The sequence below is a fragment of the Salmo salar genome, chromosome 13, assembly GCF_965601325.2.
Source record: "Salmo salar chromosome 13, fSalSal1, whole genome shotgun sequence".
NCBI lineage: Eukaryota > Metazoa > Chordata > Actinopteri > Salmoniformes > Salmonidae > Salmo > Salmo salar.
In genome coordinates, this window is record NC_138303.1 from 71,578,024 (window position 1) to 71,603,861 (window position 25,838).

Below are 25,838 nucleotides of genomic sequence, written 5' to 3' on the forward strand. Positions count from 1 at the left end.
ACAGAGTAGACTTCAGAATACCCAAGACAGAATTTGAGTGTCTTTTAAACAGCCCCAGACCTTGTCTGCGCTTTCATGCCAGTTGAACACTGGCATAGACAAGACAATTGAACGTAGTAGGGCAGCTAGCCTTAAAATGACCACAGAGTCTGTTGGAGGTCAACTGAACACTAAGTTGGGATGAAGTGACTCGATTCTGTCACCTTAAGGGACATCTGCCCTGAGAACTTGGACCAATATTGAGTTCAGTTCCGACCTCATCACTCAAGAGAAGGACCGCACTGTCATATCGGATCAAATTGATCTGTTCATTGCTAACGGCTAGCTCTGCTAACTCCATTGAGCCTCACTAGTTTCTGGCTTCTACTCAGAATACAACATGACAACGACATGCTGGCAGCCAGCTCGTTTGTTCAACATACTTCACAGAGTTTCTTCTTCACTGGAGAGAAAACATCCAAGCTATGAAATTAGCCAATTATCTTCCAGTGTTTCCGTTTTGGACTGTGAAAAGCAAGGAGCTGGCGAGTTGACAAGTCATAAAAAAAGGACTGTCAGTTTTCTCCAGAGGAAGTTCTATTGGAGGGGCGAGAAAGAGGAAACGGAGGAGAGGTGCTGATTGGAGGGCTGGACCTGTCTGTAAGGCTGCCAGGTGGCAAATTGCTTGTCCAGCTGCACCGGCTTAACACTTAGCGTAGCCACCGATTGACCTGTGAACCGTGGGGGGGTTGTGTCTCAGTTATCATGGCGAGTTGGCACTAATGCTAAACCACCTGACAGTGGGGGATTGGATGACAACCGCAGAGAGAAGTGACAGCGATGACAAGGATCGACATCTGTCGGGGCGTTAGCCTCCGCAACTATGTTAATGCTAACGATAGCTGTTATCTCTGTGCGCCAGCCTGGCTTTAGCACTATGCTAGCTACAACACACTGAGCTCATATCAAGAGGTTGGAGCCAGAGGTGAGAATGAATAGACATACCTAAAAGGAATTTCTATAGCACTCATCCAGGGGAAAGTCATTAAAAGAAATTATGCAAACAGAAAGAATATTTCTTCCTACAAGGAAGAGTTGTTTGCCTCACTATTGGGTAGCTGGCTCTGAGAGTCAATTGTCAATATTGATCTCAGAAAGATATGATGAGGTGAGTGACTGAGCTTAGTTCCTCTCATTTTTATATATAAGGTGCACACCTTAATCTAGTTTTCCACCCACAGTGAGACCCTAACATTTCAATTTGTAAATAGGTAGGTTGGTATTGGCAATGTAACTGCCACTGAGTTATTTGAATTCTGAGGTAATTCAGATCACTGAAGACACTTAATCTTTAAAGCTGTCCTTAGTTATATAGTGCCTTCAGAAAGTATTCACACCCCTTGACTTTTTCCACATTTGTGTTACAAAGTGGGATTAAAATGGATTTCATTCTCTTTTTTTGTCAATGATCTCTCAAAATGGAAGAAATATTTGAAAAATGTTAATTAATTAATGGAAAATAAAACGCTAATATATCTTGAGTAGATAGGTATTCAACTCCCTGAGTCAATACATGTTAGAATCACCATTGGCAGTGATTACAGCTGTGAGTCTTTCTGGGTAAGTCTCTAAGAGCTTTCCACTCCTAGGTTGTACAATATTTGCCCCTCTTTTATTTTTATTTTTTTAATTTTTTTAAAGCTCTGTCAAGTTTGCTGTTGATCATTGCTAGACAGCCTTGCCTTAGATTTTCAAGACAATTTAAGTCAAAACTGTAACTAGGCCAATCAGGAACATTCAATGTCGTCTCGGTAAGCAACTCCAGTGTATACTTCGCCTTGTGTTGTAGGTCATTGTACTGCTGTTGGGTGATTTGTGTCCCAGTGTCTGTTGGAAAGCAGACTGAACCAAGTTTTCCTCTAGGATTTTTCCTGTTGCTTTTTATCTTAAAAAAACTCCCTAGTCCTTGCCGAAGACAAGCATACACATAATATGATGCAGCCACCCCAATGCTTGAAAATATGAAGAGTGGTACTCAGTGATGTGTTGTGCTGGATTTGCCCCAAACATTTATTTGCCCAATTTTTTTGTAGTTTTACTTTAGTGCCTTATTGCAAACAGGATGCATGTTTTGGAATATTTGTATTCCATACAGGCTTCCTTCTTTTCACTCTGTCATTTATGCTAGTATTGTGGAGTAACTACAATGGGGTACTTTCACATTATGGGGTACTGTGAGTAGATCAATGACACAAAATCTCAATTGAAACCATTTTAAATTCAGGCTGTAAAACAACAAATTGTGGAAAAAGTCACTGGGCGTGAATACTTTCTGAAGGCACCGTATATACTAAACCACAATATCGACCAAGAATATTTGTCCCTCCATATCCAAATGCAATGATAAACAGTTACAAATCATTTTTATGAGGGGCCAATGGGATCTTTTGAACTTCCACCTCCTACTGTGAGGCTTTAGGTGACAAATTGAAATGAATTCCATTAATTGCTGCCTCACCTTTGGCCATCCCCTCTGGTGCCTCCAACTACAGTACAGTGAGGGAAAAAAGTATTTGATCCCCAGCTGATTTTGTACGTTTGCCCACTGACAAAGAAATGATCAGTCTATAATTTTAATGGTAGGTTTATTTGAACAGTGAGAGACAGAATAACAACAACAAAAATCCAGAAAAACGCATGTCAAAAATGTTATAAAATGATTTGCATGTTAATGAGGGAAATAAGTATTTGACCCCTCTGCAAAACATGACTTTGTACTTGGTGGCAAAACCCTTGTTGGCAATCACAGAGGTCAGACGTTTCTTGTAGTTGGCCACCAGGTTTGCACACATCTCAGGAGGGATTTTGTCCCATTCCTCTTTGCAGATCTTCTCCAAGTCATTAATGTTTCGAGGCTGGCGTTTGGCAACTCGAACCTTCAGCTCCCTCCACAGATTTTCTATGGGATTAAGGTCTGGAGACTGGCTAGGCCACTCCAGGACCTTAATGTGCTTCTTCTTGAGCCACTCCTTTGTTGCATTGGCCGTGTGTTTTGGGTCATTGTCATGCTGGGATACCCATCCACGACCCATTTTCAATGCCCTGGCTGAGGGAAGGAGGTTCTCACCCAAGATTTGACGGACATCGTCCCTTTGATGCGGTGAAGTTGTCCTGTCCCCTTAGCAGAAAAACACCCCCAAAGCATAATGTTTCTGCCGCCATGTTTGACGGTGGGGATGGTGTTCTTGGGTTCATAGGCAGCATTCCTCCTCCTCCAAAACACGGCGAGTTGAGTTGATGCCAAAGAGCTCCATTTTGGTCTAATCTGACCACAACACTTTCACCAGTTGTCCTCTGAATCATTCAGATGTTCATTGGCAAACTTCAGACGGGCATGTATATGTGCTTTCTTGAGCAGGGGGACCTTGCGGGTGCTGCAGGATTTCAGTCCTTCACGGCGTAGTGTGTTACCAATTGTTTTCTTGGTGACTATGGTCCCAGTTGCCTTAAGATCATTGACAAGATCCTCCCGTGTAGTTCTGGGCTGATTCCTCACCGTTCTCATGATCATTGCAACTCCACAAGGTGAGATCTTGCATGGAGCCCCAGGCCGAGGGAGATTGACAGTTCTTTTGTGTTTCTTCCATTTGCGAATAATCGCACCAACTGTTGTCACCTTCTCACCAAGCTGCTTGGCGATGGTCTTGTAGCCCATTCCAGCCTTGTGTAGGTCTACAATCTTGTCCCTGACATCCTTGGAGAGCTCTTTGGTCTTGGCCATGGTGGAGAGTTTGGAATCTGATTGATTGATTGCTTCTATGGACAGGTGTCTTTTATACAGGTAACAAACTGAGATTAGGAGCACTCCCTTTAAGAGTGTGCTCCTAATCTCAGCTCGTTACCTGTATAAAAGACACCTGGGAGACAGAAATCTTTCTGATTGAGAGGGAGTCAAATACTTATTTCCCTCATTAAAATGCAAATCAATTTATAACATTTTTGACATGTGTTTTTCTGGATATTTTTGTTGTTATTCTGTCTCTCACTGTTCAAATAAACCTACCATTAAAATTATAGACTGATCATCTCTTTGTCAGTGGGCAAACGTACAAAATCAGCAGGGGATCAAATACTTTTTTCCCTCACTGTTGCTAAAAGGAGGTGCCCACCCTGGCCATGCACCATGCTCTCTGTCCGATTCAATGGAGCTCATTAATAACCCAAACGATAGCCCTCTACCTCCAGCTGGTGGGGTAATCAGTCTAAAGAGGCTGCACCATGCCAACAACACACTCGTGTAGGCTACCCACACACACTTATGTGCACATGTAAAAAACGGATTAAATATTGATGTTGAAACAAATGAATATGCACATAATAATCCATACACTGAGACACACTTATTCACAGATATGCTCTCTTTCACACACACACACACACACACACACACACACACACACACACACACACACACACACACACACACACACACACACACACACACACACACACACACACACACACACACACAAACTAAGAATGTGATAAATCCATCATTAATAAACCTGTAGTCAGCATACAGTATGGTGCAAAACACACTATCATCTTTCTCCCACACCCTTCACTAATTGTGTGAGAGTTACAAATGCCTATTCCCTGAATGCCTAATAAGACAGTTGGGACTTGAAGATAATCTTATTTCTGTTTGACTCTCACTTTAAAATGTTCACTGTGTGAGTTTTGATTGTATATACTTTGCATATTTGACATCCTTTGAAGCCTTGAACACACTTCCGCAGTCTATCAGTGGAATAAGGCACACATGGACAGAGATAACCATTAGGCTATTCTAACTGGCTGCTGTGTTTTGGCAGGAAGTTATGTAAGATTTATATGAAAATGTCAATTAAATAGTCACATACATGCACGCTTGTGCATACACACACACAAACACACACATTCTCTCTCTCAAAATGCACTTTCTCTCTCACACACATACAAACACACACACACACACACACACACACACACACACACACACACACACACACACACACACACACACACACACACACACACACACACACACACACACACACACACACACACATACACACACACCACAAAAATAGTTAAACACATCCACACACACACACCACACACTCACAGCAGACATAAGGCAATCTGATTTTTACTTGCTCTAGAGTACATGCAGGAAAAAGAGGAGCAGCAGGCCTTGTGGCTGTCAGTGTGTAACTGTTACCCTCAGCCAGAGGCCCTAGATGGTCCCACACGGCCCCAGGCCCCTCTCTCATAGGTAGTACACAACCATACACAAACACTCCTTACTACTGCATTATTCTGATTAGGTTAGTTGTTTAGATACATCCTCCCTTTATTGAACTGACTTACTGTGATTCACTTTGCTCTTAGTCAAATCTTTTGTCCAAATGTTATGAAAATGAAATAGACTGCTTCTGTTATGACCTTGAGGCTGTGGCGTTCCCCAGTCAACTTTAAAAGGGACATTAGTGAGAATTTAGCATCAATTATGTATATTGAGAGCTATGCAACATTTGCATGCAATGGAGTCTGCTAGTCATCCTAGGGTCTTCCGCTATGAAACCAATTAATTTGCTGACGATGATGTCAAGGTTTGTATTATTTATTTTGAATTACAGAAACACTTTCAAAAGCCAGAAGAGTAAAATGAAAAGAAACTCCAGCACAGTTCCATATGTAATTTAGCTAGCAATATAAACTCAGCAAAAAAAGAAATGTCCCTTTTTCAGGACCCTGTCTTTCAAAGATAATTTGTAAAAAATCCAAATAACTTCACAAATCTTCATTGTAAAGGGTTTAAACACTGTTTCTCATGCTTGTTCAATTAACCATAAACAATGAATGAACATGCACCTGTGGAACGGTCGTTAAGACACTAACAGCTTACAGACGGTAGATAATTAAGGTCACAGTTATGACAATTTAGGACACTAAAGAGGCCTTTCTACTGACTCTGAAAAACACCAAAAGAAAGATGCCCAGGGTCCCTGCTCATCTGCATGAACGTGCCTTAGGCATGCCGCAAGGAGGCATGAGGACTGCAGATGTATCCAGGGCAATAAATTGCAATGTCCGTACTCTGAGACGCCTAAGACAGCGCTACAGGGAGACAGGATGGACAGCTGATCATCCACGCAGTGGCAGACCACGTGTAACAACACCTGCACAGGATCAGTACATCCGAACATCTCACCTGTGGGACAGGTACAGGATGGCAACAAGAACTGCTCGAGTTACAGTAGGAACGCACAATTCCTCCATCAGTGCTCAGACTGTCCGCAATAGGCTGAGAGAGGCTGGACTGAGGGCTTGTAGGCCTGTTGTAAGGCAGGTCCTCACCAGATATCACCGGCAACAACGTCGCCTATGGGCACAAACCCACTGTCGCTGGACCAGACAGGACTGGCAAAAAGTGCTATTCACTGACAAGTCACGGTTTTGTCTCACCAGGGGTGATGGTTGGATTTGCGTTTATTGTTGAAGGAACGAGCGTTACATCGAGGCCTGTACTCTGGAGCGGGATCGATTTGGAGGTGGAGGGTCCGTCATGGTCTGGTCATGGTCTGGTCTGTGTCACATCATCATCGGACTAAGCTTGTTGTCATCGCAGGCAATCTCAAGGCTATGCGTTACAGGGAAGACATCCTCCTCCCTCATGTGGTACCCTTCCTGCAGGCTCATCCTGACATAACCCTCCAGCATGACAATGCCACCAGCCATACTGCTCGTTCTGTGCGTGATTTACTGCAAGACAGGAATGTCAGTGTTCTGCCACGGCCAGTGAAAAGCTCGGATCTCAATCCCATTGAGCACATCTGGGACCTGTTGGATCGGAGGGTGAGGGCTAGGGCCATTCCCCCAAGAAATGTCCGGGAACTTGCAGGTGCCTTGGTGGAAGAGTGGGGTAACATCTCACAGCAAGAACTGGCAAATCTGGTGCAGTCCATGAGGTGGAGATGCACTGCAGTACTTAATGCAGCTGGTCGCCACACCAGATACTGACTGTTACTTTTGATTTTGACCCCCACTTTGTTCAGGGACACATTATTCAATTTTTTTAGTCACATGTCTGTGGAACTTGTTCAGTTTATGTCTCAGTTGTTGAATCTTGTTATGTTCATACAAATATTTACACATGTTAAGTTTGCTGAAAATAAACGCAGTTGACAGTGAGAGGACGTTTCTTTTTTTGCTGAGTTTAGCAGTGTAGCCTTACCAGCCTTCTAGGGCAATTACAGGCAAATTACCTTGTTCTAGGACACCAAAACAACTTAACCACCCAGGACTTCAAACAACAAAGCCACAAAGTCATCAGCTCGAAAGCCCCTGAACTCAATTTCGGAATAACATATTAGGAATATGACCAAAATAGCTTTTTACCACCTCAGGAACATTGCTAAGGTGGTGCCGTTTCTATCTCCGGCTGATACAGAGAGACTTATCCACAATTTTATTACAAGCAGGCTTAACTAACTACTGTAATGCTCTCCTGTCTGGAGATTGCATCGTTTTTAAAGTCTCTGCACTGGCTGTCTGTGAGTTTTAGAATTCATTTGAAGATTATTCTATTGGTTTTTAAATCAATTCACGATTGTGCACCCCAATACATATCAGACATGCTTTTGAGTTATGTACCCATTAGGTCCCTCAGCGCTTCTAGCACTGGCCTTTTTTACCTATCCCAAAGTCTAGGACTAAGAGGCATGGAGAGGCAACCTTTAGTTACTATGACCCCTGCCTCTGGAGTAGCTTGCCAGAGAACCCGAGGGGGGCCGAAACTGTGGACATACAGTGGCTTGAATTCACCCCCTTTGGTATTTTTCCTATTTTGTTGCCTTACAACCTGGAATTAAAATTGATTTTTGGGGGGGTTTGTATAACTTGATTTACACAACATGCATACCACTTTGAAGATGCAAAACATTTTTTATTGTGAAACGAACAGGAAATAAGACAAAAAAATGGAACACTTGAGCGTGCATAAGTATTCACCTCCCCAAAGTCAATACTTTGTAGAGCCACCTTTTGCAAAAATATAAGCTGCAAGTCTCTTGGGGTATGTCTCTATAAGCTTGACACATCTAGCCACTGGGATTTTTGCCCATTCTTCAAAGCAAAACTGCTCCAGCTCCTTCAAGTTGGATGGGTTCCACTGGTGTACCGCAATCTTTAAGTCATACCACATATTCTCAATTGGTTTGAGGTCTGGGCTTTGACTAGGCCATTCCAAGACATGTAAATGTTTCCTCTTAAACCAGTCTAGTGTTGCTTTAGCAGTTGCTTAGGGTCATTGTCCTGCTGGAAGGTGAATCTCCATCCCAGTCTCAAATCTCTGGAAGACTGAAACAGGTTTCCATCAAGAATTTCCCTGTATTTTGCGCCATCCATCATTCCTTCAATTCTGACCAGTTTCCCAGTCCCTGCCGATGAAAAACATCCCCACAGCATGGTGCTGCCACCACCATGCTTCACTGTCGGGATGGGTTCCTCGGGGTGATGAGAGTTGTTGAGTCTGGGCCAGACATAGCTTTTCCTTGATGGCCAAAAAGCTCCATTTTAGTTTAATCTGACCAGAGTACCTTCTTCCGTATGTTTGGGGAGTCTCCCACATGCCTTTTGGCAAACACCAAACGTGTTTGCTTATTTTTTTCTTTAAGCAATGGCTTTTTTTCTGGCTACTCTTCTGTAAAGCCCAGCTCTGTGGAATGTATGGCTTAAAGTGGTCCTATGGACAGATACTCCAATCTCTGCTGTGGAGCTTTGCAGCTCCTTCAAGGTTATCTTTGGTCTCTTTGTTGCCTCTCTGATTAATGCCCTCCTTGCTTGGTCTGTGGGTTTTGGTAGGTAGCCCTCTCTTGGCAGGTTTGTTGTGTTGCCATATTCTTTCCATTTTTGAATAACGTATTTAATGGTGCTACGTGGGATGTTCAAAGTTTCTGACATTTTTTTGTAACCCAACCCTGATCTGTACTTCTCCACAACATTTTCCCTGACCTGTTTGGAGAGCTTCTTGGTCTTCATGGTGCCGCTTACTTGGTGGTGCCCCTTGCTTAGTGGTGTTGCAGACTCTGGGGCCTTTCAGAACAGTGTTTTTTTAGCGGTTTTTGAAACAAGTAATTTTTTTCATTTTACTTCACCAATTTGGAATATTTTGTGTATGTCCATTATATGAAATCCAAATAAAAATCAATTTAAATTACAGGTTGTAATGCAACAAAATAGGAAAAATGCCAAGGGGGATGAATACTTTTGCAAGGCACAGTATTTAAAAGAAATCTTAAAACACACCTTTTTAGCTTTGCTTTTCCCTAGGGTGCTTTTTTAGTCTTGCGGTTTTTATTGTTATTCTTTAGTTTTTTATCCTCTTATGTTTGTTGTGTAGTAAATATTTCTGTTTTTATTTTCATTGTTTTTCATTGTGAAATGCAATGCGTTGCATTCATGTTTGAAATGCACTATATAAATAAAGCTTGATGTTATTTTATTTGACCCCTCGTTTGACAGCGGTTATAAAACATAAGGTAGCGTGGTGTCACAACGAGTAATACGATAGCGTTGTGTCACTTTAGCCGCTCAACTTTAGCCGCTCAACTCTAGCTCTTTGTCTTACACCTGGTACCAAACGAGAGACCAAGAGCTAGGAAGATAAGAAACGAATATGCCATTGTGTGCGTGCGTCTGTGTGTATGTCAGTGCTCACTGTGAAGTGGGGTGTGTTTGTCGAGTACAAAGGAGAGCGAGCGTGTGTGTTTGTGTGTGTTTTTCTGTGTGTGCGTACATAGCCTTGTTGTCCCCTAGGTGGACTGTCTTCGCACCACCCCCTTGGCTCCCTACTACTCGACATACACACACACACACACACACACACACACACACACACACACACACACACACACACACACCCACACACACACACACACACACACACACACACACACACACACACACACATGCCACACTGGCTGGGCTGGGCTGCTCGCTCTCCCGAGAGGAAGGCCTATTGATCAGGAAGGCATCTCCCTAATTAGGCCTGAATTGAGAGAGAGAGAGAGAGAGAGAGAGAGAGAGTGGGATGAGAGGAAGGGGGACACAAAGACAGACAGAGAGAGAAAAACACAGGGAGAGGGGAAACAGAGGAGGTAGGGCACAGAGGGCGGGTCAACTTGTTGTTCCAAGAGAAATGAAGGTGGGAGAGAGGAATAAAGCTCTGCTACACAAGAAGAAAGATAAAGGGAGAGGGTGGGAGGAAGGTAGGCATTACTATGCTGTGAATGAATAGTGAAAGCAAGTATAATGAAGAGAAATAAATCATGACCGAAACAGCTAACTTGGAGGATAGTAAGGGAAGGAGAGGGGAAGATAGATAGTGGTAGATAGTGTAGAGAGGGCTAGAGTGAAATAGAAGTAGAGTTGGATGGTTGTGGGGGGTGCCGTGACTTCGTTACACAACCTCATAACTTATAACTGATTGGCCCCGAGCACATCCCAGAATCCTTCGCTTCAGCCATTTGTTTTTTGAAGAATTTAGGAGAATGGAAAAACAAATGGAACTCTGCTATTTGATTCCAATCACCATCGGGCCTCAAAATGCTCCTGGGATTCAATTAAAAGCTGCAATTAACTAGTTCACAGTTTTCCCTCCTCTTTTCTTTCCTCCCTCCAGCTAGATAGGAGAAATGATTTAGAAGGAGAGAAAGATAGAGACGGAGAGAGAGACAGGGAGAGAAAGGGGAGAAAGAGGGGGGAAGAGATATAGAGAAAGAAGGGGGAGAGAAAGGAGCATCCTTCTGCTACACTGCTAAACTAATTTAAATCCCACCAAGGGGAAAGGATCTTTTCCAGTCACTTTCAATAGTTGTTTTTAAATAGACACCAGGGAGAACTTATAGCAACATAATATTCCCACTGCTCACCATGCACAGTCTTACATCTATAGAGAAATATGCTGTACACTGGGAAATACAGTATATATATGAGCACATGCTTATACTTCACATTTGCACTGTAGCAAGTGTAGGACATAGGGATGTGTGAAACTTACTCCTCAGCCTGAAGTGTCCCCACTTGCACCATTGAATAGCCAGCTTTTCTAGGGTGGCGATTTGTAGGATTCTTCAGGAGGGCAGTAGTCGTGTGCTAGCAAGGCAGAGTTCCTGGGTTCGAACCTTGGTGTGAAATGAATCAGGAGGAAGCGGTATACGCTAAGCAAGCAGCATGACATCCTTCACGCATGCTTTGCTTCTACAAAGTTTGTATACAAAGTCTGTCTCCACAGCATATTTCTCCCTCAAAAATATGTGTGTGTGTGCGTGCGTGCGTGTACCTGTCCGACTCTATTTGCATGTAGCCTAGTAATGTATGTTTCTGAGATGTCAGTCTGTCTGACATGATGAGTCTGATTGAACTGGTTTTCTTGTGTGCTGTGTTTGAAGTGTGTGTTTGCTCACTTGTGTAGGCATCATGTATGCTTTTATGTGTGTGCGTGGGTGTGCGTTTTCAGTGTAAGTTTCCCCTTTGGGGTAAATCCCCAAATTCCACCCGAGACACACACTCTCCCTCTTTCTCTCTCTCTCTCGCCCTCTCTCTCTCTCTCTCTTGCCCTCTCTCTTTCATGTAAGTGCCACTGTTCAATCATGCCAATTGCTTGTGAGTCTAATGTGAGATGTTCAGCTCATCATGCATGCTGCCCCACTTTCAAGCAGCCAGAAAGCAACAAACCTCTTAATAAATCAAATAAGCGTTAGCTTTACAACACAAGCTCACAGTCTCTCAGTAGCTTTCCCCCAGTGTGCCTCCAACAAGGACCCCATAGCGTCTCCCTCCACCCTGCCTGCCTGAAACGGCATGGAATAGAAATAGCCATCCGTTTAAATTGTCTGAAGTTGAACAGAATCCAAAGGCTTGCTATGAAACGTGTTAATTAGGAAAAGAAAACGCTTTTCTACAGGGCATCGTTGGTTGGTGGAACAGGAAAATATGGAGTGTAGCGTGATGTGTGACGGACAGATCAAAGGCCGTCAAACATGTTCGGAAAAACATTCGTAAACACATTTCGTAAAGCCATCGTCTTCGAAACAGGGCCCCAGATTGAGATGGTCTTAAGAGGTGTCAAGGGGAGTTTGTGTCCCAAATGGCACCCTATTCTCTATGCACTACTTTTGCACTACAAAAGTAGTGCACTATATAGGGAATATTTTTCCAGATGGCTTTTGTTCCAAATGCATGTCCTTTCTCCTCTGCAGCTCAATTCACGCTCTTAGGAACATGCCACATAAGTATGAAATCAAATAAAATGTATTGGTCACATACACGTGTTTAGTAGATGTCATTGCAGGTGTAGCGAAATGCTTGTTCTTCTAGCTCTGACAGTGCAGTAATATCTAACAAGTAATACCTAACAGTTTCACAACATATACGCAAAATACACGTAAATCTAAGTAAGGAATGGATTAAGAATATATACATATACTGTATGTCAGAGCGGCATAGGACTAAGATACAATGCCATAGTATAGAACACAGTATATACATATGAGATGGGTGATGCCATATTTACACACAATTAAAGTGACTAAGATATCGTAGAATAGTATAGAGTACAGTTTATACATATGAGATGAGTAATGCAAGATATGGAGACATTATTAAAGTGATTAGTATTTCATGTCCTTAAAGTAGCCTAATCTATGTCTATAGGCAGCAGCCTCTGATGTGCTGGAGATGGCTGTTTAACAGTCAGTGGTGTAGTACAGAATACAATACAGTATGTACATATGAGATGGGTGATGCAATATGTAAACACAATTTCACTAAGATACCGTAGAATAGTGTGGATTGCAGTTTATACATATGAGAAGAGTAATGCAAGATAAGAAAGTGTCACGTCCTGACCAGTAAAGGGGTCTATTTGTTATTGTAGTTTGGTCAGGACGTGGCAGAGGGAATTTGTTTTCATGGTTTTGTGTATGTGTTTAGATAGAGGGATATTTTGTGTAGAGTGTTTCTGGGGTTTATTGGTGTAAGTGTCGATGTAGAGGGGGTAGTTGATTTAGGTGGTCCGGGGTGTGTGTGTATTGTAGAGGGCTATTTGATTGATGTGTTCTGGGGTGTTGGGTATGTTCTTGTGTTTGTATTTCTAAGGGGCTGTTCTAGTTTTGTATTTCTGTGTTGGCCTGGTATGACTCTCAATCAGGAACAGCTGTACATCGTTGTTGCTGATTGAGAGTCATACTTAGGGAGCCTGTTTTCACCTGTTCGTTTGTGGGAGATTGTGCTGTGTATAGCTTTGTGCCTTACCGGCCTGTTATTCGTCGTTGTGTTGTGTATACGTGTTTGTTTTGGGTTTTTCCTTCTTTGTCCCAATAAAAGAAGATGAGTGTACATATTCCTGCTGCGTTTTGGTCCTCTCCTTACGACACGCGTGACAGAAAGTGGCTAGTGATCCATTTCTAAAGGTGGCCAGAGATTCCTAATCTATGTCTATAGGCCACAGCCTCTGATGTGCTAGTGATGGCTGTTTAGTAGTCTGATGGCCTTGAGATAGAAATTGTTTTTTAGTCTCTCGGTCCCAGCTTTGATGCACCTGTACTGACCTTGCCTTCTGGATGATAACAGAGTGAACAGGCAGTGGCAGTGGTTGATGTTCTTGATGATCTTTCTGCCCTTCCTATGGCATCGGGTGCTGTAGGTGTCTAAGAGGGCGGGAAGTTTGCCCCCGGTAATGTGTTGGGCAGACCGCACCACCCTCTGGAGAGCTTTGTGGTTGTGGGTGGTGCAGTTGCCGTACCAGGCGGTGATACAGTCCGATATGATGCTCTCAATTGTGCATCTGTAAAAGTTTGTGAGGGTTTTAGGTGCTAAGCCAAATTTCTTTAGCCTGCTGAGGTTGAAGAGGCGCTGTTGCGCCTTCTTCACCACACTGTCTGTGTGGGTGGACCATTTTAGTTTGTCAGTGATGTGTATGCCGAGGAACTTGAAGCTTTCCACCTTCTCCACTTCGGTCCCATCGATGTGGATGGGGGGTGCTCCCTCTGCTGTTTCCTGAAGTCCACAATCATCTCCTTAGTTTTGTTGACGTTGAGTGAGAGGTTATTTTCCTGGCACCACACTCCCAGAGCCCTCACCTACTGCTTGTAGGCTGTCTCATTGTTGTTGGTAATCAAGCCTACTACTGTTGTGTCATCTGCAAACTTGATGATTGAGTTGGAGACGGGCTTGGCCACGCAGTCATGGGTGAACAGGGATGACAGGAGGGGGCTGAGCACGCACCCTTGTGGGGCCCCTGTGTTGAGGATCAGTGAAGAGGTGTTGTTTCCTACCTTTACCACCTGGGGGTGACCCGTCAGGAACTCTAGGACCCTGTTGCACAGGGCGGGGTTTCAGACCCAGGGCCTTGAGCTTGATGATGAGCTTGGAGGGTACTATGGTGATGAATGCTGAGCTATAGTCAATGAACAGCATTCTTACAGATGGGACAGGGCAGTGTGCAGTGTGGTGGTGATTGCATCGTCTGTGGATCTATTGGGGCGGTAAGCAAATTGAAGTGGGTCTAGGGTGACAGGTATGGGGGAGGTGATATGATTCTTGACCAGTCTCTCAAAGTACTTCATGATGACAGAAGTGTGTGCTACGGAGCGATAGTCATTTAGTTAAATTACTTTTGCTTTCTTAGGTACAGGGACAATGGTGGCCATCTAGAAGCATGAGTGGACAGCTCACTGGTCACCATAGCAGCACCCACCCGTAGCATGCGCTCCAGCAGGTATATCTCACTGGTCACCCCCAAAGCCAATTCCTCCTTTGGCCTCCTTCCCTTCCAGTTCTCTGCTGCCAATGACTGGAACGAACTGCAAAAAAATCACTGAAGCTGGAGACTCATATCTCCCTCACTAGCTTTAAGCACCAGCTGTCAAAGCAGCTCACAGATCACTGCACCTGTACATAGCCCATCTGTAAGCAGCTCATCCAACTACCTCATCCCCATACTGTATTTATTTATTTATCTTGCTCCTTTGCACCCCAGTGTCTCTACCTGCACATTCATCTTCTGCACATCTACCATTCCAGTGTTTAATTGCTATATTGAAATTACTTCGCCACCATGGCCTATTTATTGCCTACCTCCCTTATCTTACCTCATTTGCACTCACTGTATTTAAACTTTTCTTTTTCTACTGTATTATTGACTGTATGTTTGTTTATTCCATGTGTAACTTAATGTTGTTGTATGTGTCGAACTGCTGTGCTTTATATTGGCCAGGTCGCAGTTGTAAATGAGAACTTGTTCTCATCAAGCCTACCTGGTTAAATAAAGGTGAAATAAAATAAATAAAAATGTTATCACAGTTACTCCATAAGTCGTTAATCATAAAACATATACCTCTACCCTTCTGCTTCCCAGAGAGATGTTTGTTCCTGTCGGTGCGATGTACTGAAAACCCAACTGGCTTTTCAGAGTCAGACAGTATATCTCGAGAGAGCCATGTTTCTGGTATCTCTCTGAAAAGCAACTCTTGCCTTGAGCTCATCAACTTTATTATCCAGAGATTGGACATTAGCGAGTAAAATACTCGGGAGCAGGGGGGGGGTGTGCATGCTTCCTAAGTCGGACCAGAAGACCGTCCCGAGAACCTCTCCTCCGCCGGCATTGTTTTGAGTCAGCCTCTGGAATAAGTTCAATTGCTCTGGGGTGAGCCAACAAAGGATTTGCTCCAGGGAAGTCCTAATCTTGGTCGTAATTGTCACGTCCTGACCAGTAAAAGGGGTCATTTTTCATTGTAGTATGGTCAGAGTGTGGCAGAGGGTGTTGTTTTTGTGTGTTTTGGGGTTGGTTTGTTCCATGGGGATGTGTTCTAGCTTTCATTTTCTATGTTCATTTTCTATGTGTGGCCGAGTATGGTTTCCAATCAGAGGCAGGTGTCTTTCGTTGTCTCTGATTGGAAGCCATACTTAGGCAGCCTGTTTTTTCCTGTGGGTTGTGGGTGGTTGTATTTCGCATAGTCTATGTTACCTTACGGAACTGTCGTGTGTCGTTTTGTTATTTTTTGTTTAAGTGTTCACGTTACTCTAATAAAAGAAGATGAGCACTCAACACACTGCGCTTTGGTCTAATCCTTCCGACGCTTGTGACAGTAATGCTGGAAGTTCTAGTGAGTTACCGCTGCTCTAATATCCGATAGTTCTTTCTGGCTGTATGTAATGACACAAAACAGTTCCTGAGCTAATAATGTAAAAAAAATTACAAAAACAAACAAAATACTGCAATTTCCTAAGAGCTAGTCGCGATGCTGTCATCTCCGTCGGGGCCATCATTGACACAGTATGAGTGATACTTTCAAAGTTTTTGAAATGTTCCGCATTGACTGACCTTCATGTCTTAAAGTAATGATGGACTGTCATTTCTTTTTGCTTATTTGAGCTGTTCTTGCCATAATATGGACTTGGTATTTTACCAAATAGAGCTATCTTCTATATACCACCCCTACCTTGTCACAACACAACGCATTAAGAAGGAAAGAAATTCCACAAATGATCTTTTAACAAGGCACACCTGTTAATTGAAATGCATTCCAGGTGACTACCTCATGAAGCTGGTTGAGAGAATGCCAAGAGTGTGCAAAGCTGTCATTAAGGCAAAGGGTGCCTACTTTGCAGAATCTAAAAGCTAAAATATATTTTGATTTGTTTAACACTTTACTACATGATTCAATAATGTGTTATTTCATAGTTTTGTTGTCTTCACTATTATTATAGAAATGTAGAAAATAGTTCAAATAAAGAAAAACCCTTGAATGAGTAGGTGTGTCCAAACTTTTGACTGGTACTGTACAGTAGTGTGCATTGACAACCATCAACGCACAAAACATCAATTTGAAATTTCAAGGAGCCATGGAAAGAGAAACCATTATACCATTGCTTTTCTCCCCCATGGGAATCTGCTATCTCATCTTATTTCCTCTGCTAGATGTAGTCCAGCAGAAAAACTAGTCTAGACCCAGTAGTATTTTTTTTCTCCAGCTCGATATGTCAAGGCCTTAGACAATCTATGGGGGATACAATCTTCCCAACTCTGCAGATTTTGCTACAAGGAGGCAAAGTCATAAGATCATTTATTTTGGTACTGTCCATATGTAGCTCGTTTTAGTCACAGGTCCAGGATGTTTTTTTTAACCTTTATTTAACTAGGCAAGTCAGTTAAGAACAAAGTCTTATTTTCAATGACAGCCTAGGAACAGTGGGTTAACTGCCTTGATCAGGGGCAGAATGACAGATTTTTACCTTGTCAGCTCGGGGATTTGATCTTGCAACCGTTCAGTTACTAGTCCAATGCTCTAACCACTAGGCTACCTGCTGCCCCAAATGCAGGAATGGCTGAAGAATTGCAACATTTACCTAGAACTAACACTGCAGATAGCAATACTGGGTGATTTGAAAAGACATAGTCAATTGATAAATGTTATTATAATTATTTTAGCAAAAATTAGGATAGAAAGGTTCATTACCTTTGTGAAGCATCACAGCACAGTTGAAAAATATATGGCAACTGGAAATCCAAAATGGATGGTATTAAGATATAGATGGGAGGGGTTGAATGGGTGGGACTAATAACAATAAGATAACAAATGTAAAACATATGGGGTCTGTAAAATGTATATAGGTTCAGAACTTTTGTGAAATAGCACAGTTACAAATAGAAATCAAACTGGATGGACATCAGAAATAGAGGAACGGCCAGGACTAAAAACAAACAAAATCAAACTATTGTAAAATAGATTGTGTCTGTAAAATGTGTATAATATGTATAAACTGCAGGTAGAAGCCTAAGTGTTATTGTTTATTTGTTTACTCCAATTGGGGAGGGGTGGTAGGGTTCGCGGGGAATAATAAAGGTATATTCTAAAAAAAAGTGTCTATTTGTATGTATGTATATACACTACCATTCAAAAGTTTGGGGTCACTTAGAAATGTCTTTGTTGTTGAAAGAAAAGCACATTTTTGGACCATTAAAATAACATCAAATTGATCAGAAATACAGTGTAGACATTGTTAATGTTGTAAATGATTATTGTAGCTGGAAACAGCTGATTTTGAATGGAATATCTACATAGGCGTACAGAGGCCCATTATCAGCAACCATCCCTCCTGTGTTACAAAGGCACGTTGTGCTAGCTAATCCAAGTTTAGCATTTTAAAAGGCTAATTGATCATTAGAGAACCCTTTTGCAATTATGTTAGCACAGCTGAAACTGTTGTTCTGATTAAAGAAGCAATAAAACTGGCCTTCTTTAGACTAGTTGAGTATCTGGAGAATCAGCGTTTGTGGGTTCGATTACAGGCTGAAAATGGCCAGAAACAAATACCTTTCCTCTGAAACTCGTCAGTCTATTCTTATTCTGAGAAATGAAGGCTATTTCATGTGAGAAATTGCCAAGAAACTGAAGATCTTGTACAACGCTGTGTACTACTCCCTTCACAGAACAGCGCAAACTGGCTCTAACCAGAATAGAAAGATGAGTGGGAGGCCCCGGTGCACAACTGAGCAAGAGGACAAGAACATTAGAGTGTCTAGTTTGAGAAACAGACGCCTCACAGGTCCTCAACTGGCAGCTTCATTAAATAGTATCCGCAAAACACTATTCTCAACGTCAACAGTGAAGAGGCGACTCCAGGATGCTGGCCTTCTAGGCAGAGTTGCAAAGAAAAAGCCATATCTCAGACTGGCCAATAAAATAAAAGATTAAGATGGGCAAAAGAACACAGACACTGGACAGAGGAACTCTGCATAGAAGGCCAGCATCCCAGAGTCGCCGCTTCACAGTCAATTATCAGAAGATTCTGAAGCCATGACATAATTTTGGGGAATTTTCCAAGCTGTTTAAAGGCACAGTCAACTTAGTGTATGTAAACTTCTGACCTACTGGAATTGTGATACAGTGATACAGTGAATTTTAAATTGAATAATCTTTCTGTAAACAATTGTTGGAAAAATTACTTGTGTCATTCACAAAGTAGATGTCCTAACCTACTTGCCAAAACTATAGTTTGTTAACAAGAAATGTGTGGAGTGGTTGAAAAACGAGTTTTAATGACTCCAACCTAAGTGTATGTAAACTTCCGACTTCAACTGTAAGTGTAGGGAAAAAGGAAAATGAGAAAAGGGAGAGATAGAGTTCAAAATGACTGCTGCTCAGCTTGTCTCCTGTCAGCCACTGGGATGGAAGTCTGCTTTTGAAGTCGCTGGTGACCTCGTGCTATTGGCCAATGACTAGGGAGTCCTCTTTCTGTATGCACACACAGGTACCGCAGATGAAAGGCATTGTGGGAGAGGGGGACTGGAAGAAAGGGAGGGAGGAAGGGGTTGTTCGCTCAGATGAGCCCACTGAGAGGAGTAGCGTGTCACACACACACTGGGGGAATATAAAAGAGAATCAGGGGGGGGGGGGGGGGGGGGGGGGGTGTGTGTGTGTGTGTGTGTGTGTGTGTGTGTGTGTGTGTGTGTGTGTGTGTGTGTGTGTGTGTGTGTGTGTGTGGTGTGTGTGTGTGTGTGTGTGTGGTGGGGGAAGAGGAGAGACCTCAGTGACTGCCTCTCTTCCTGCTCTCATGCAACATTAATGGCTTCTATCGATTGTGTCTGTCCTTCACTGGGGAGATGGGACACAGACACATGTATGCAGTTGCTCACACCTCGACTCACACATGCACACACCTCAATTTACTGTACACACATGTGGACAGTCCCCCCACCCCAGGCCCAAATAAATGACGGGAAAAAACTCTTCTGTCATTCAAAAAAACATAATCTCCTTTTCCTCCCTCCACCTCCCATCCAATATAGTGTACCAGGTCCGTGTAACTAAGTGTCATGGCGTCCCCAGTTTAATTTGTAGGAGGACAAGAGACAAGCACTGAGTTCTTTTTCTTTCTTTTTCTTTTTCCTCCAGATACAAACTTATACATACGAACAACAATTTACATACACAAACAAACAATAACTACATTTTATCTTCCCAGACCTGGATGCTCACGCTCCCATCCCTAGTGCCTACATTATTGTTTGCCACTTCACCTTAAATTGTACTAATTTGTTTTTCTTGGTCGCCCATATTTCAATATTTCAATAATAAATCATTAGATTTTTCCATTGTGTTAATGATGACGGATTGATTGATTCCCAAGTTTTTCTTCAAATATGCAGACAGACGGATTAAAAGTAAGTTTGTTGTAATAATATTTCATTCTTAGAGGCCTCTTTCTCTTCTTTCCTGTCCTCTTTTCACATTCTCGTCTCTCTAAGTGGGAATACATTCGAAGGCCAGAGATTGATAAATTAACTAGCTGCCTTCATCCCAGGGTAGTTACTAGTAAACAATAAAAAGACTTACCTTGAGGAGACAGAATACCAAGCAAACAGCATCCATCAAGACACCAGAGGATGTGGAGAAGAGAGAAAGGGAGAGAACAACAAACACTGAATTAGCCATTGGATTATGATTTTCATGGTAACAAGTTGTGTACCACACCTGCAAAACTTATTTGGATGAGATAGAAAGGGATGAGACAGGCTTTGTCCCTCTGCTACAGTCCTTAGTATTAATATACTCACAACTCACAGTATGGAGAGAGTAGTGTATTATGAAGGAGTCAAGAAAGTAGTCTTCAGTTTATGTCATGTGTTATGACATTTTCTGACATTATTATAGGTGTTCTGACAGAGAAAGGATTCGCCAACACTCCCATTAGTTCTGGTGTTCTTTTTAATAATGTCCAACCAATGACGCCCACTGAATAGTAATGATATGTTAGCAGGAATGCTCTTGCTTCGAGCTGACAAAGTAGGCTGGCATGATGGGACACTTTTGATGATTGGAAATGAAAATGACCACTGCGAACACAATATCTACTTGTGTGGGGCTAAACATGCCTAGTATTTATCTGAAAACATGGTTCCCACGCCAAACTCCCCATCAATGCATAAGTGATCCACTGGATTATTTCCATACCATTACATTTAAATGAAAAGAAAGCATATAATTCAATATACTATTACTATTGTCGTTTCATTGTCACCGCAGTTACACGTACTTGGCAAAGAAAATGATAAGCTGCCATATGTGTCAGCCCATTAAACTAAACCAGGTTGTGAGGGAATTTAATTGAAACGCAGGCAATAAAATAGATCGACATGCTAAATTAGCTTCCACATAAAGCCCTGGGGGCCACTGTTGCTGTGTATGGAAACATGCTAGTCATGTAAAAAATTACCTTTGGGGGGGAAGAATTAGCCTCCTGAAATGCAATTACCAATTTCCATATCCAGATGTAGCACTAAAGCCACTTTGATTAGATATCATTGATAGGATTTAATCTGCCATGCACCTCCACCAATATTCATAAAAACGGTCCCCTGGAATGTAAGCTCGAGCATGTGCACGTTATTGGCTGGCATTCCCCACCGGAGCGTTCACGGAACGTTCCGACAACATTGTGAGTGTTAATGAAGAGAATGGTTGTCAAGCTGTCACGTCCGGCGGCCGGCAGATTGGTAGTGGCAATTATGGGGTTGTAATGGTAGTGGTGGCAGCGATCTACAGAATTATAATGCCCCTATTCATGGGAGTTGGGAGGTTACTGTGTGGCAGATTTGGTGTGTGTGTGTGTGTGTGTGTGTGTGTGTGTGTGTGTGTGTGTGTGTGTGTGTGTGTGTGTGTGTGTGTGTGTGTGTGTGTGTGTGTGTGTGTGTGTGTGTGTGTGTGTGTGTGTGTGTGTGTGCGTGTGTGCGTGCGTGCGTGCGTGCGTGCGTGTGGCCTTTTCAACATGTATGGTAGATATGGCTTCCAGGGAATTGATCATCTGCTAAACATAGATTGCATGCATAGTTAGGTGTTACATGCTACATGGGCATACAACGAAAGATTACACGTCTCTAAAATGTGTAGGGCTTCATACTGTAGATGGGATTATGTTAGATAGATGGAGGGTAATTCTAGCCCTCTGATTCACAGATCTATTGGAGAGAGGGCTTGAAATGCATCTACACGCACACAAACATCACACAATCACCACACGGTAATGTATTCACACACGCTATTTCCACTTATATTTTCATATACAGACAGATAAACGCAACCACGAACACACACACACACACGCACATACGCACACACCTTCACAATGTCAATCTGGTAATGGAAAAGTAGCTACACAGCTTTTCACTTCAAGGCTCAGCGGGTAGCTTTTCATTTGCCTTCCCTGACCGCGGCTAAAAAACAGTGGCCCCAGCATCGATCCCTGCCTCCCTCCCTTCATTACCATGTTAATGTCTGCAAAACGCTCCACTTCCAGAAAAGCAGGGGAGTACACCACAGCAGGAGATGGAGGGGAGGAAGACTACTTTCCTTCCATTCCAGCCATGAAAACACAAGAAGAGTAGGGGAAAAACAGAAACACAGAGCTGTGGGGTGTCCAAGAGATTGCCTGTTTTACTTTCAGGTGATTTACTCACTCCCCGCTGGTCTTACTGGGGCCTCTAGGAAGGGAGTGAAGCGAGGAAATGCAACCAGGAGAAGAGGCCTCTGCCCTGGGTAAGTATGGGGGATGGAGCCCTGTGATGGAGCTATACTGTAGCTAGCCTAGCGTCATTAGCCATCTCCAGCTGCCTGGGAAATGTGCGCACTTAATTTTGCCCCTGCGGGCCCTCAAACCACTGCATCTCCCGGTGCCTACAAACTACCAGCAATTTAGGCCAATCTTGGATCCTGAGCCTCTGAAGTTTAATGGTAGCCCATTGAACAAAAACATCAGTGGGGTTTGCTTTTTAGAAACCTTCCTTAGACAGTTTTGTTTATTTTCCTAAACTTTTCTTGACAACACCACTACCTCACTACACAGTATGGCTGCCGTGAAAAAGGAGGAAGAGTTACATTAGCCAGATTGGTCGTAATTTGGGGCGTTAGTGCAATTTACCATTGTAACGTGAGCTGACCATTAATGTACATTGCATTCGGAAAGTATTCATACTTTTTCCACATTTTTTACGTTACTGCCTTAGTCTAAAAAACAATATTTTTAATGGTTTCCTCATCAATCTACACACAATACCCCACAATGACAAAGCGAAAAAAGGTTTTTAGAAAAATGTATTTACATAAGTATTCAGACCCTTTGCTATGAGACTCGAAATTGAGCTCAGGTGCCCCCTGTTTCCATTGATCATCCTTGAGATGTTTCTACAACTTGATTGGAATCCACCTGTGGTAAATTCTATTCATTGAACATGATTTGGAAAGGCACTCACCAGCCTATATAAGGTACCACAGTTGACAGTACATGTCAGAGCAAAAACCAACCCATGAGGTCGAAGGAATTGTCTGTAGAGCTTCGAGACAGGATTGTGGCGAGTTACAGATTAGGGGAAGTGTAAAAAAAATGTCTGCAGTATTTAAGGTTCCCAAGAACACAGCGGCCTCCATCGTTCCTAAAACGGAAGAAGTTTGGAACCACCAAGACTCTTCCTAGAGCTGGACACCCGGCCAAACTGAACAATCGGGGGAGAAGGGTCTTGATCAGGGAGGTGACCAAGAACCCAAAGGTCACTCTGACAGAGCTCCAGAGTTCCTCAGTGGAGATGGGGGAAACGTCCAGAAGGACAACCATCTCTGCAGCACTCCACCAATCAGACCTTTATGGAAGCCAGTGAAAGGCACATGACAGCCCACTTGGAGTTTGCCAAAAGACTTAGACCATGATAACAAGATTCTCTGGTCTGATGAAACCAAGATTGAAGTCTTTGGCCTGAATGTCAAGTGTCACGTCTGGAGGAAAACTGGCACCACCCCTACGGTGAAGCATGGTGGTGGCAGCATCATTGTGTGGGGAAGTTTTTCAGCGGCAGGGACTGGGAGACTAATCGGGATTGAGGGAAAGATGAACGGAGCAAATTACAGAGAGATCCTTGATGAAAACCTGCTCCAAGGCACTCAGGACCTCAGACTGGGGCAAAGGCTCACCTTCCAACAGGACAACGACCCAAAGCATACAGCCAAGACAACTCTGAACGTCCTTGAGTGGTCCAGCCAGAGGCCGGTCTTGAACCCGATCAAACATCTCTGGAGAGATCTGAAAATAGCTGTGCTCACCATCCACCATCACTTAGCTTGAGAGGATCTGCAGAGAAGACTTATGAGAAATCCCAAATACAGGTGTGCCAAGCTTGTAGCGTCATACCCAAGAAGACACAAGGCTGTAATCGCTGCCAAAGGTGCTTCAACAAAGTACTGAGTAAAGGGTTTGAATATTAACATAAATGTGGTATTTTAGTTTATTTATTTTTTACATTTGCAAAACAAATCTAAAAATCTATTTTTGTTTTGTCATTGTGCGGTATTGTATGTAGATTGATGAGGAAAAAATAAAATGTAATACATTGGAGTCATTTCAACCACTCCCCAAATTTCTTGTTAATTAACAAACTAAAGTTTTGGCAAGTCGGTTGGGACATCTAGTCATTTTTCTAACAAATGTTTAACGACAGATTATTTAAATTTTAATTCACTGTACCACAATTCCAGTGGGTCAGATGTTTACATACACTAAGTTGACTGTGCCTTTAAACAGCTTGGAAAATTCCAGAAAATTATGTCATTGCTTTAATTTGAGTCAATTGGAGTCAATTGGAGGTGTAACTGTGGATGTATTCCAAGGCCTACCTTCAAACTCAGTGCCTCTTTGCTTGACATCATGGGAAAATCAAAAGAAATCAGCCAAGACCTCAGAAAAAAATTGTAGACCTCCACAAGTCTGGTTCATCCTTGGGAGCAATTTCCAAACGCCTGAAGGTACCACGTTCATCTGTACAAACAATAGTATGCAAGTATAAACACCATCGGACCACGCAGCCATCATACCGCTCAGGAAGGAGACACGTTCTGCCTCCTAGAGATGAAAATTTGTGCAACAGCAAAGGACCTTGTGAAGATGCTGGAGGAAACAGGTACAAAAGTATCTATATCCACAGTAAAACGAGTCCTATATCGAAATAACCTGAAAGGTCGCTCAGCAAGGACGAAGCCACTGCTCCAAAACCGTCATAAAAAAGCCAGACTACGGTTTGCAACTGCACATGGGGACAAAGATCATACTTTTTGGAGGAATGTCCTCTGGTCTCATGAAACAAAAATAGAACTGTTGGCCATAATGACCATCGTTATGTTTGGAAGAAAAAGGGGGATGCTTGCAAGCTGAAGAACATCATCCCAATCGTAAAGCACAGGGGTGACAGCATCATGTTGTGGGCGTGCTTTGCTGCAGGAGGGACTGGTGCACTTCACAAAATAGGTAGCATCATGAGGATGGAAAATGATGTGGATATATTGAAGCAACATCTCAAGACATCAGTCAGCAAGTTAAAGCTTGGTCGCAAATGTGTCTTCCTAATGGACAATTACCCCAAGCATACCTCCAAAGTTGTGGCAAAATGGCTTAAGGACAACAAAGTCAAGGTAATGGAGTGGCCATCACCAAGCCCTGACCTCAATCCTATAGAATAGTTGTGGGCAGAACTGAAAAAGTGTGTGCGAGCAAGGAAGCCTAAAAAAACTGACTCAGTAATACCAGCTCTGTCAGGAGGAATGGGCCAAAATGAACCCAACTTATTGTGGGAAGCTTGTGGAAGGCTTCCCGAAACATTTGACCCAAGTTAAACAATTTAAAGGCAATGCTACCAAATACTAATTGAGTGTATGTAAACTTCTGACCCACTGGGAATGTGATGAAAGAAAAAAAAAGCTGAAATAAATAAT

At 42.8% G+C, this 25,838-nt stretch overlaps 1 protein-coding gene and 1 pseudogene across 3 annotated transcripts in view; one reads left to right on the top strand and one right to left on the bottom strand.

Moving 5' to 3' along the window:
* The window catches only part of LOC106567652 (roundabout homolog 3), a 306,687-nt gene that overhangs the window by 193,425 nt on the left and 87,424 nt on the right, over nt 1–25,838 (bottom strand). The gene's annotated exons all lie outside the window — the stretch shown is intronic.
* On the top strand, nt 6,017–6,733 carry LOC145859984 (uncharacterized; annotated as a pseudogene).